The sequence below is a fragment of the Magnolia sinica genome, chromosome 3, assembly GCF_029962835.1.
Source record: "Magnolia sinica isolate HGM2019 chromosome 3, MsV1, whole genome shotgun sequence".
NCBI classification, from domain to species: Eukaryota; Viridiplantae; Streptophyta; class Magnoliopsida; order Magnoliales; family Magnoliaceae; genus Magnolia; species Magnolia sinica.
The window spans coordinates 82,609,806-82,622,473 of NC_080575.1; positions in this window are offsets into that span (position 1 = coordinate 82,609,806).

Genomic DNA, 12,668 nt, shown 5'->3' on the forward strand with positions numbered 1-12,668 from the left:
GTGGACGTCACAATAAATCCTAGGAACAACAGGCTGTCCGTTAAAAAACTATACTTCTTCAAGTTGAGGTATAACTTGTTAATTTGTAGGACCTACAACACTTGACTGAGATGTTTCTTATGCTCCATCTCATCCTGGCTATATATCAGTATGTTATAAAAATATACTACCACAAATTGGCTAGTGAACGACTTTAGAACTTGATTCATCAAACGCATAAAAATACTTGGTGCGTTCAATAGGCTAAAGGGCATGACTAGCCACTCATACAACCCTTTCTTGGTCTTGAATGTCGTTTTTCACTCAGCACCGGATCGGATACGAATATGATGATACCCACTCCTTAGGTCTAGTTTAGATAACACCTTGGCCCCTTATAGTATATCGAGCATGTCGTCCAACCGTAGTATTGGGAACCGATATTTGATGGTAATTTTGTTGATTGCCTGACTGTCAACATAAATCCCCAACTTTTTTTTTGCATTAATAATGCAGGTACGACACATGGGCTCATGCTCTCTCTCAAGAGACCCTTACAGATCAATTCCTCCACTTGCCCCTGAAGTATCTCACACTCCTTCAGACTCATCTGATAATGAGGGCGGTTGGCAGGCTAGCCCTAGAGACGAGGTCTATGTGATGTTGGATGTCCCTCATGAGGGACAATCCATCAGGTAAATCTTTCGACTAAACTTCCTTGAATTCGTCTAACAATAGTCTTAAACTTGGAGGAATGTTTGAGGGTTTCGATTCCTTGCCCTTCACCATTACGGCGTATACCTCGCCGGTTTGCTTAGACTCCACCATGAAATCCCAAATGGTCAAGAGGAAACTCCCATTCACTTTAGAGGCTTCAGGGTGGTTCTCTAGGGTCATAGGGGCAAGGATTATTTTTTGACTTTCTTTGATGAATATGTAAACATTGTCTCATCCTCGATGGGTCACATCACGGTCCGACTGCCTGGGTCTACCGAGTAATATATGACATGCTTTCATGTCGATCATGCCACAAAGTATTTGATCCTTATAATTTTTGCCAATTGAAAACGAGATAGTATATTGTTCGGTTACCTTGGTCTCATTTACTTTTTTATCTAGCTAATTAAGTACAGGGAAGGATGTTTTGTCGTTGGTAGCTAAAACTTATCCATCATCACTCTTGAGACGATGTTCTCACTACTACCACTGTTTATGATCACATCATAGACCTTTCCATTGACAATGCACCACATATGGAATATATTGTGTCGCTGTGGATGTAATTCCTTCCGTGGGTATATAGTAATCACGTCATAATTAGAAATTCGGTATGATCATTGCTCGTCAATTCATCGCTATCTGCTATTTCCTCAGTGGCTTGTTCATGTTCATCAAAGCCAATCTCTTCTTCTGTGACCTCACATTCAGTGCACCCTTCGTTTATGGTCAAGTGTGCTGCGGGATATTGATGACAAGTGTTTGATAAGTAGCCCGGTTAGCTATAGCGGTAACAATTGTTCAACCTTGGATGAATGCAAGGATTTGAAATTCAACTTGGGCCCTTTGTCGTGGGTGCTACACATTGAGGCCTAGATGACTGTTTGCGGTTGCAGGAGGTTGAGGACGTTCTCCTATTAGTTATTTTCCTCGTGCCTACACTGGATCTTACGCGGGACTCGTTACGTGGGGTTGAGTTGAAGGATAAGGCCAATTCGAAACTCTTACAAGCTGGGTTTCTGCCCTATCTGCTAACTGAACTGCTTCATCCACGGTCCTGACTGGGTGCATATGAACTCGATCTTGAATTGTCGATTGTAACCCTCCTATAAATCGTGCCACTATCTGTGACTTGGTTTCTGACAGATTGTTTCGTGTTACCAATCGCTGAAATTCTTCAGTGTAATCTGTGACGGTTCGATTTCCTTGTCGGTAATTCTGCTGTTGCTGAAATAATATCTGCTCATAATCACCAAGAAAAAATTATGATCGAAGAAGACGTCTCATTTATGGCCATGATGAAATGGGCACCTTGTTCTACTGGGCTCATGAGAGTTGTAATTTCTCTCACCATGCATAAGCACCAGATTTTAATTTAAACACTACCAGTTTTACCTTTTTATGATTTGGCACGTCCATGTAATCAAAATATCACTTTACTTTGGCTAGCTAATCGAAAAAATCTTCTATGCATAATAAACCATTAAAACTAGAAAGTTCAACCTTACCTTGATAGTCTCTTTCAGCATGATCTAGATGATAGCCTCCATAGATTGGTCGTCGGACAAAGCCTTCATTAAGGTCCTTATCACTAGAACTTGAATCATCTGGTGTAGCCCTACGGTTTTTCACTGGTAGTGCTCTAAGAAAATTGAGGTTGTGTCATACAACAACCACGAGCAGTGGATAACCGTCTAGGGATCGAGGCGAAAGTAGTGCATATGCAAGATAGTCGAGGGTTTCCTGCATCCCTTGCATGGTCAAGTAACTCTCCTGGTGGAAAGCTTCTATTCTTTCCGTAAGATAACGAATCCCTAGATCACCGTCCATAGGATTTTAGCTCATACCTTCGTTGTTTGCTATTGGCTAGAGAGGAATCCTCGCTCTGATACCAATTGATGCAGGGATGAACGTGATGAGGTCGATCACCATCTTCCTCAAGGATAGCTACTCCAAATCCACGGAGCTTCTCTAGACTCATCACAGAGACTTCTCAAATCCATGAGGAAAGAAAGCAAGAAGAATAGTTATAAATTCTAATAAAATCATAATTTGATAGATGAATGAAATAAACGAGTTCACAACCCTTTAAATAGGGATACCAAGCAATGAGAGAGAAATCAGAAGCAAACTACGACTAAAACTCCTAGAATTCGTAACTTATTATAAGTAGTAAACTTGCTATTTATAGACGGTCTTGATGTCTACTAGTGCGCACGGTTTTCAGCCAAAAATAGTAAGTGTCCTATTTGCCTTCACCAAGTTGTTCTCCTAATTATTCTAAGCTCTTTTCACGTTGGGCACAACTCCTAAAGTCCAGTGGATGAAGAGTTATAATCAAATTAAAACTTAATATTTATAGTAAAAATGGAATTAAAATAGGGAAATGACTGTTGATCCGGGGGTATTTCGCAAATCCGTCTTCGTAACCTAGTGCAACAAGGTTGGGTGGCTAAAGTAGCTCGTTCTACCCCAAAATCATATATTTTACACCCGATAACTCATTCCAGATTGCGAGAAATTCCCGATCTAAGGTTTGGTGGTCTGGATCACTTCTATCGTCGATCAGGCCTTTTTTAATCCATCTTGGCCATGAAACTGTTCGCGACCCACTCTATATCAAAACTGGATGCAGGTGCTGGCATAGAAAGGTGTTTAACCCCTGCCTTCTTCATCACTAAAGTCTTTACTTAAAAACCCTGGTCGCATTCCTTCTCCGTTAGGCCTATTGAATGATCCTAAGCATCCGGACAATAGCATAGAAAATGGACAGTTATGATTGTGCAAATAAACAATGTAGCTCTAGTCATCATCTTGAAAAATCTATTTTGTAACTCCCAGTTTGTATTGCTTATGATTCCTTTTGATGCTCGAATTTGGTCGGTCCTTCTTCGCCTCCTATGAGCCTCCTGAATACTTGGAGAAGAATGAAGAGCAAGGGGACACTAGGGGCGCCAGTTGTGGCCGGGGACACTTCAATGCCTAAGTTAGATGGGTAGGCTCACAGTGGGCATAATCAGATCAGGGTGGTTGTGCATACCTTGTTCTCATGGTAGGTGGTCTATTTATAAGCCGTTCAGGTTACTTATGTATTAGGGTCAATTTTCTAGATACGTTGGAGGGATCCCATATTCAATGTGGATCTTCTCTCAAATATCTCTCCAATTGTGCCTCGATTGACATGATATTCGGTTGAGATCTTGCTAGCTAGACAGTCCTACTCATATACGACACGTGATTCTCTCCATCATTCTGGGGACGAGGTCCATATTCGAAGCCAAGGTTGAGCTTGGTACCGAGGCCGAGCTCAAGGATGATACTTGGGGCTTAGATAGGTCGGCAGTTGAGGCCGAGGTCAAGGTTGACCTTCAAGGTCAGTGGTTGAGGCCAACCTTCAAGGTCGGTGGCCAAGCTTGGCAATTAAAGTCGGGACTTGTGGTCGCCACTTAGGATGGTCTCGGAGGTCGGGTCGGTACCTGAGGTCTAGTTTATACCTTTACCTTTCTTATGGGGCTTCCTTTAAAAATGACCTTGCTATGCCCCAGCGATAAGGTCAGTTCCATTTTACGCATAACAACTGCCCCCTACTTTCAAACACGATCTCTAAGAGCTCAGGAAGTAAGTGGTCCTGGACTAACGTGTGCGTAGGTGATCTTAATCTTACGGAAGGTCGGCTCACCCAATGAGCACTGCCTTATACTATCGCCTGACATTTAATGTGGGAGAGGGAAGGACGACGCGTGCCACTAGGATCGAGCTGGATATCGTGGCAACCATAGTGTAACGAGGTGTGTACAGAACGATGTTAGCGACCTGTATGAGGAGGTGTGCTTGGAACAATGCCACTTTGTCTCTGGATGATTTGCAGGACACCTGTCCTTGTCTCGATAGTGGGGCATGATAGCGAACCTCGAGCTGCCACGTGGATAGGAACGTGTGCCGATGCGCCTTTTCACATCTTGGTATTGAATGTGCATTTAATGCTGCTACCCTATAAGTCTTATAAATACAAAGGGGTTTCCCTCATTTCTTCACTTGATGGTCTCTGTGTCTTCTACTTTGATTGCTCCTCCGCTTTTCTTCTCACCAGATCCAGTTGTTACATGATTTTCGGTAAGTTTTCTTCTTCACACATTTGACCGTCCACCTTCCTCTTCAGCCTTCCCTAGCTCTTCTCCTTCCTTTCTCTCCTTAGATGTTGTCAGAAGGTTCTGGGAGGGCATTTGTGTCAGGGGCCTTTCATGGGGAATCCATCCCTGAAAGCATGGATTCCTAGTTAGGAGCCTTCTCGAGCGAACCATCTCCGGTGATGGTAGCTAGGGAGGAAGAAGTCGCATATTCTCTGGCGAGGTCAGCTTCTATGTCTGCTGGGAGTCCTCCCTTAGAGGTGGGCCCCTTCGTATCGAAGCTTCAGAGAGCAGATCTAGCCTCAATCCGATCAGAGTTCCATATCCCTGACTCTGTGGTGCTACGACCCCTTAAGATCGGGGAACTGCTAGGCGATCCTCGCGAGGGGGAGGTAGCCATTTACCTAGTTTACCTCCAATGCGGTCTGCAGCTACCCTTCCACCCCATTATGCAAGAAGTCACTCACCGCCTTAGGCTCACCCCAGGTCAGTTAATCTCTAACATATGGAGGGCTATTTTTGGCACTTATATGGTGTGGCATCAGTTCGGGCACGCCGAGCTGAACCCTTCCTCCAACAAAGGCTGGAAGGACAAGTGGTTTTTTAGATCAAGGGAGATGGAGGCCCCGATAGTGGAGTTGGGCAGATTGCATTCTCGGGTCAGGTCCCCATAAAGTTCACCTTTCCAGGTCAGAATTCCCCGAGTTGTAGTCCTGATCATTTGCTTTGTTCATAGTTTTGGTCTCTTTTTATTAACTCTGGTCATGCTTTTCCATATCTCTTCCCCGAAGGCAACCACAACTGTCGCAACAAAAACTTCGCTAGGTTAGACTCGTAAAGGAGCAGAGTTCAATTGAAAGGAATTGGAGGAGGCTAATCACCCCTTCACTTCTGCACCAGGTTGGCTTGTCGATAGCCAAGCCAGTAGGTACATCACAGTTGGTCAGTTCCTTTTATGTTTTTGTATTTGAGTGTTGCGTTTTCTTTTCTAACACTTTTTTTTTGGTTTTCAAGCATAACAGACCAACCTTGCCCGAAGAGGTTGACGCTTCCCTCCACGACTGATCTGGAGAGGCTGAGGAGGGCTGCCAGGAGGGAAAGTGCCCCATCCTTGGCTCATCCGGCCGAGTCTTTAAGGGTCGTCGATGACGAGTCAGGTCCCACCCTAAAGGGCCCTTTTGCCTAGTAGCCAGGGTTGGCGGAGGTGGTCATAAGTGGAGGAGCCGAGGCGCCTCAAGGGACCCTTGCCAGCGGAACAACCCATGAGGTTCCTTCTTCAAGATGGCTTCGAGGGAGGTCGTCGACTTGGAGTCATCCCTGGCGAGACCTGAGGGAGGTTGGACAGACGCCACTGCACTCGCTGGGGCCAGATTTAGGAACCCAAAAGCAGAGGTTGGGGGAACCTCGAGTTGACATGCTCTCGAGGTGACAAAGTTTAGGTCTAGATCTCCCGTACCCCTCACTCGACACATGGTGGTCCTAACCCATTGGAGCAACCGAAATGTCACTGAGGAGGAGGTCGTGAAGATACTGTTCCTTAAGCCCGAGCCCCTATTAGGCAGGGTAGCGTCCCTGCTAATCAAGTTAAATGTGTCAATTATCTTATCCTAGTTTAGATTTGTTGTTGTTATTTTCTAATTGGTAACTGTTGTTACTCGTTCTTTTGCTTTCTCAGGGTGCTACTAGAGTGCTTGTCACTCGACGTACATTCCACGAAATGAGGGGCCGCCTCGAGGAGGCAGGTTGGAGGCTTGAGGTTGCGGAGTTGGAGGCCGATATGGCCGTTAGGGGGGCTTTCTAGGAGGCTTTGAGGGCTTTTGAGGAGGAGAAGGCCACCATTGTTGCACTGCTGGCCATGGAATGACATGAAAAGGCTGACCTAGGGAACCAAAGAGACAAGGCATGCTCGCTCCTGTCCAAAGTAGAGGCCAGACTGGCAGAGGTCGAGGCTTCGATTCTTATGGTGCAAGCGGCAATTGTGGAAGCGTACAACGATTCCGAGGATCGGACTGTCAAGTTGGAGGACATCTTCAACTTTGGCTTCCAACAATGCTGGGAAGACATCTGACAGAGATATCTAGACCTCGATCTGGGCTATCTGGACGAGGACGCTCCCGAAGGCCCATCCACCACTTAAGCCAAGGTCGACCAGACCCTTTGGGAATAGGATGATCTCCCCCCCCCCCCCCCATCCATTATGTTTTTGATTTCGTTTACTCTATGTGCACACATTTTGTAATGGAAAGAGATACTTTTTTTTTCTTACTTTTTCCTATGTGGCCTTTTTATACCAAGTTAGTAGGTCAGGCAATAATGATTGTCATGGGCATGTCATCCGTTTGGTGGATAGAATATTCTGAGGAGGGGATCTTCTCCCCTTTAATTGAGGGAGGTTTCTAATAGTTGATCATGTAGATCCGATAGTTCAGATAGGGTAGGAAATTTCCTTCCCCTTGACTGGGAGAAGTTAGTTTATTGTTGAATTCGCACATAAGGAGTACAGTAGAGAAAGAACAGTAAGAGCATAAAGAGAACCTTCTTGCCTTTCGAAGGAGGTGCTCACAGTTGACAATTAGTAACAGTTGTCAGGTTGGGCTTTTTAAACATAATCTTTGTGCCTGTAGAATCTGTGGAAACTTCTTAGGGATAATAGATTTTTAGATGCTCGATGTTCCATGAATGAGGTAAGAGCTTCCCATTCATGTCTTCTAGTTGATATGTTCCCGGTCATGCCGTGCTTGTCACCCTGTTGGGTCCCTCCCAGCTCGGCCCTAAGATTTTTAAGCCGGGCTCCTTGGTATTTTAGAAAGTTTTTGAAGGACTGGGTCCCTTGCTTGGAACGTGCATACCTTGACTTTAGATTTGTAGTATCAAGCGGCCCTATGCTGATAAGTGGTGACCTTCAGTCGCGCTTTCTCCCTTTCTTCCTTGAGAAGGTCGAGACTTAGATTCATCTGCTCAGCATTTTCGTTAGGGTTGAATGACTTGATGCATGCCATTGATACTCCGACTTTGACTAGTATAACGGCCGCTGTGCCAAAGGACAGAGAGAACGATGTCTCATTGGTTGAGGTCTGAGCTGTCGTTCGATATGCCCAGAGGACATGTGGCAGCTCATAAGCCCAGGCTCCCTTGGACTTCTTGAGCTTGGTCCTGAGATGGCTCTTTATGATCTTATTGACCACCTCTACTTGCCTATTGGCCTGGGAGTGTCGAGGTGAGGAGAAGGCATTGTAAATGCCAATTCTCTCACACAGTCCTTGGAAGAGGGTGTTATCAAACTGCTTTCCATTGTCAGAGACGATCGTGTGCGGGATACCAGATTTGTAGATGTATTCCTCTAAATGAATTCGGTAATCTTCTGCTCGGTGATTTTGGTGAGTAGCTTGGCCTCGACCCACTTGGTAAAGTAGTCGACAGCCACGACAATAAACCTAGTCTGCCCTCTGCCATTGGTAGGGGTCCTATGATATTGTAAGTGCTTATACTTAAAGCACATTATAGTTTGTCAAATTTTGTAGTCCTGTTAGGATCGCAAGCTCGAATGAAGACAAATTATCAACTTGATCATGCGTTTGGAAAGAAGACTCAACATCTCCAGGCAAGACCATTCATTGTTCAAGGTTCAGAACACTTCATATAAGTCAACATTTAGGTGATATAAACCTAGATTGACCATAGGCTTAGTGTATTTCACACTTGCATAACTATAATCATTCTTCATATTAAATACACTCAACTTAGGCTAACTCGACTTTTGGTTCGGCCAGCCTAACTATCTTAGAACAACCCTACAATATTCGGTTAAAAAGACAGATTTGAAAATATCTTTCTGTGGCTTGTTCGGCCAACCCGACCTGAGGTTTGTCCAACTGAGCATGAACTTCGGCCAACCCAAGGTGGGTTCGATCAAGTTTCCAGCAATGGAACAAATTCAGATTTTAGGCAAATTGGGCCAGCCGAACCTGTTGCTCAGTGTAGAGGGTCAAATATTGTATATTAGACCCCATTTATTACTTGGTTTTATGAACATGATAATGTTAAATGTTCTATTTTAAACATGTTTGTGTTGCAAAGTGAATTTAAGGGCTTGGATTGAAAAGGATGCTAAAAGCATGGATTTACGCTCAAGAATCACCAAGGTCAAGGATGGATCTTATGAGACCAAGAATGAAGAAATCACATGCCAAAGATCCAAGAAAACTAAGTGAGGAATGAGGAGCATTGAAGACTTGAAAAGAAGAAAAGGAACCCTAAAAATCTGCGTCCTTCGACTAGTCTAAGCCCATCCTCAACTAGTCGAAGGATCCTGCTCGACCAGTCGAAGGTTCCTCGACTCGAACTCTAGTGACAAAATTCTTAAAAATCCCATCATCCTCGACCAGTCAAAGGAAACCCTCGACCAGTTAAAGGTGACCCTCAACTAGTCGAGGGATGTCCTCGACCAGTCTAAGGTTATGCAGACAGCACGTGAATTGCAAAAATTTGAAGCGGTTTAGAAAAGGAACCCTAAAAATCTACGTCCTTTCACTAGTCTAAGCCCATCCTTAACTAGTCGAAGGATCCTGCTCGACCAGTCGAAGGTTCCTCAACTCGAACTCCAGCGACAAAATTCTCAAAATTCCCGTCATCCTCGACCAGTTGAAGGAAACCCTCGAGCAGTCGAAGGTGACCCTCGACCAGTTGAGAGATGTCCTCGACTAATCTAAGGTTACACAGACAGCCACAAATTGTAGCAATTTGAAGCGGTTTTCAGATTTTTCCAACTCGGTGCGAGAGTTTGAGTTGTAAAAATATAAATAGGGGTCACTAGGATGTTCTTAGACATCTTCCAGGGTTTGAGGAGTGGAGTAAAAGCGTGGAGAAGCCATCGCCAAGGGTTTTTCTTCATTTTTCTCGGTTGTTTTTATGATTTTCTTAAGAGATTTTAGTTCAATCATGTCTATGGTTGGCTAAACCTCTTAGTTAGGGCTAAGAGGTGAAGCTTGTAGTATGATGAGATGTTTTCTATTGCTTTGATTCATGTTTAAGCTGAACTCTCTTTGATTCTGGTTTGATATTTAAGGAATACTTTTAGTTTTTAATGGTTTGTTGTGACTTAAATTACAATAGATCTGCGATAGCTTTGAGTATGCTCTTTTCATGTATTGAGATTGTGAAATTAGAAAACCCTGTTGTTGTCCATCATCCCATGGCATGGTTGGGTGACGGAATCCGTTCTAATCTTCATGATTCTCTTATATTTATTTATGAGATTGGTATATCCTATTATGAGCCATTGTTTCCTGGGCATGGTTTTGTGATGGAATCACTTCCAGTTCTCGCAACTCTCATGCATTGAGAATTAAGTCAAAGAAAGTTTAGATTTAGTTTTACTGAGATATTTTTCAACTGGATAAGATGGGACTCTGATTCTAGTTGTGTCATTGAATCAAGCATAGATCTCCCTGATCTCTACAAGTGGATCCTTGAAAACCCTAGTTACCACCTTTGAGTTTATTAGTTTTAATCACTTTATCACAATTGCTCTCTCAAATATTCCTGATTTATGTTTACATCTTCTTCTAGTTCTAGTTCTACTTAATTTCAAAAACATACCAGCTTAGTCCTTATGGAGTTGACTTCGATCTTACTGTTGAGCCTCAAATATTGCATATTTTCCCCTAGTTATATATTGGTTTTATGAACATGATAATCCTTAATGTCCTATTTTACTCATGTTTGTGTTACAAGGTGAATTTAAGAGCTTGGATTGAAAAGAATGTTAAAAGCATGGATTTAATGCTCAAGAATCACCAAGCTAAAGATTGGATCTTAGAAGATTAAGAATGAAGAATTCACATGCCAAAGATCTAAGAAAACCTAGTCAAGAATGAAGAGAATCGAAGTTTTGAAGCGAATTTGCGTAATCCTCGACTAGTCCTGGCTCGACCAGTCAAGGATTCCTTGACTCGAACTCCAACGGTAAAATCATCTAAAATCAGGTCATCCTCGACCAATAGAAGGAAACCCTCAACTAGTCAAAGGTGACCCTCGACCAGTCGAGGGATGTCCTCGACCAATCCTGGGTTATGCAGGCAACATACAAATTATGAAAATTTGAAGCAGTTTCCAGAATTTTCCAACTCGGTGCGAAAGTTTGAGTTGTAAAACTATAAATAGGGGTCCTTAGGATGTTCCTAGGCATCTTCTAGGGTTTGAGGAGTTGAGCAAAAGGGTGGAGCCGCCATCTGGGAGTTTTTTTCTTCTTCCTTAGTTGATGTTTTGTTTAAGAGTTCTTAGTTCAATCATGTCTATGGTTGGCTAAACCTCTTAGATAGGTCTAAGAGGTGAAGCTTGTAGCATGATTGGGATGTTTTTTTTATTTTAATTCATGTTTTGTTGAACTCTCTTGGATTCTAGTTTGATTATGAAAGAATATTTTTAGTTTTTAATGGTTTGTTGTGACAAATAACAATAGATCTGCGATAGCTTAAGATATCTTCTTTTCCTGAATTGAGATTGTGAAATTAGGAAATCCTGTTATTCACCATCATCCCTTGGGCATGGTAAGATGATGGAATCATCCTAACTTTCACAATTCTCTTATGATTGGCTGTGGGTTTGGTAAATCCTGTTGTTTGCCTTATCTCCAGGGCATGGTTAGGTGATGGAATCACTTCCAAATGCTCGCAACTTTCATCCATTGATGATTAGATCCATGAGAAGTTAAGAGATCTGATAAATCTCTTTTTACCAATTGGATAAGATAGGAATCTGATTCTAGTTGTGTCCATGAATCAAGCGAGGTAGCATCCCGAGAACCTACAAGTGGATCCTTGGCACCCTAGTTACACCTTTAAATTTACTAGTTTTAATTACTTTAACCACAATTACTCTCTCAAATATCTCAGAATTAAGTTTACATCTTCTTCTAGTTTTAGTTCAGTTACTTTTAGAAACATACAATTTCAGTCCCTGTGGATTCAACCTTGGTCTCACTGAGATTATTACTACATCGTGACCCTACACTTGGGGTTGTGAACAAGTTTTTGGCCTCGTTGCCGGGGACTAACGGTTGTGTTTTCTGAGATTAGTTAGTTTTGGAATTAGTTAAGATTAGGGTTCTTAGGATTAGATTTTTTTAAATTATTTTATAAACTAACTTAGCTTTCTATTTCTACGTTTAGTAACTTTCCTAATTTGATTTTGGAAACTTTCTCTCTTTTTAGAAACTTTCTATTTTCTGTTTTTAGTAATTTTGCTGATTTCTTTTAAAAACTAATTCGTTTCCTTTTTGTATGAGTCTAACATAGAATTTTCTAATTCGGTAACCTCTTTCTAATTTCTCTCTTTCTATATCTAGATTAGGGTTTGTTTTCTAGGTTTAGTTTTTAGAAACTTTCTAATTCCAGGAGTTTATATTTTTTAGAAACTAACTCATCTTTCTATTTTTGTTTGAGAAACTTTCTAATTTTAGAATTTCTGTTTTTAGAAACTGACTTATTTTGTTTTGTTCTATAAGATCATAACATAGATCTCCTCCAATCTGATAACTTCCTTCTAACTTCTCCTCTACTTACTTTTCCATACTTGCTTTAGGAATTAGAAAATAAAATTAAAATTTGGTGAGGTTCATGCCCTCACTGGTAAGGAACCATACTTTGAGATATTTGAGAAAAAGAGTTTTGGTTAAAAAATCGATTGACAAGTTAGAAAATCCTCACAAAATTTTGAAATATCATCTGAGAGCATGGTTCAAGAACATCGGATTGATGAAGACCCTGTTTATCACACACCACCTATTAGGACGGTGCATGATGAGAATGAAGTGCATCGTGTTCCTCCAGTTCGAACTTTACGAGA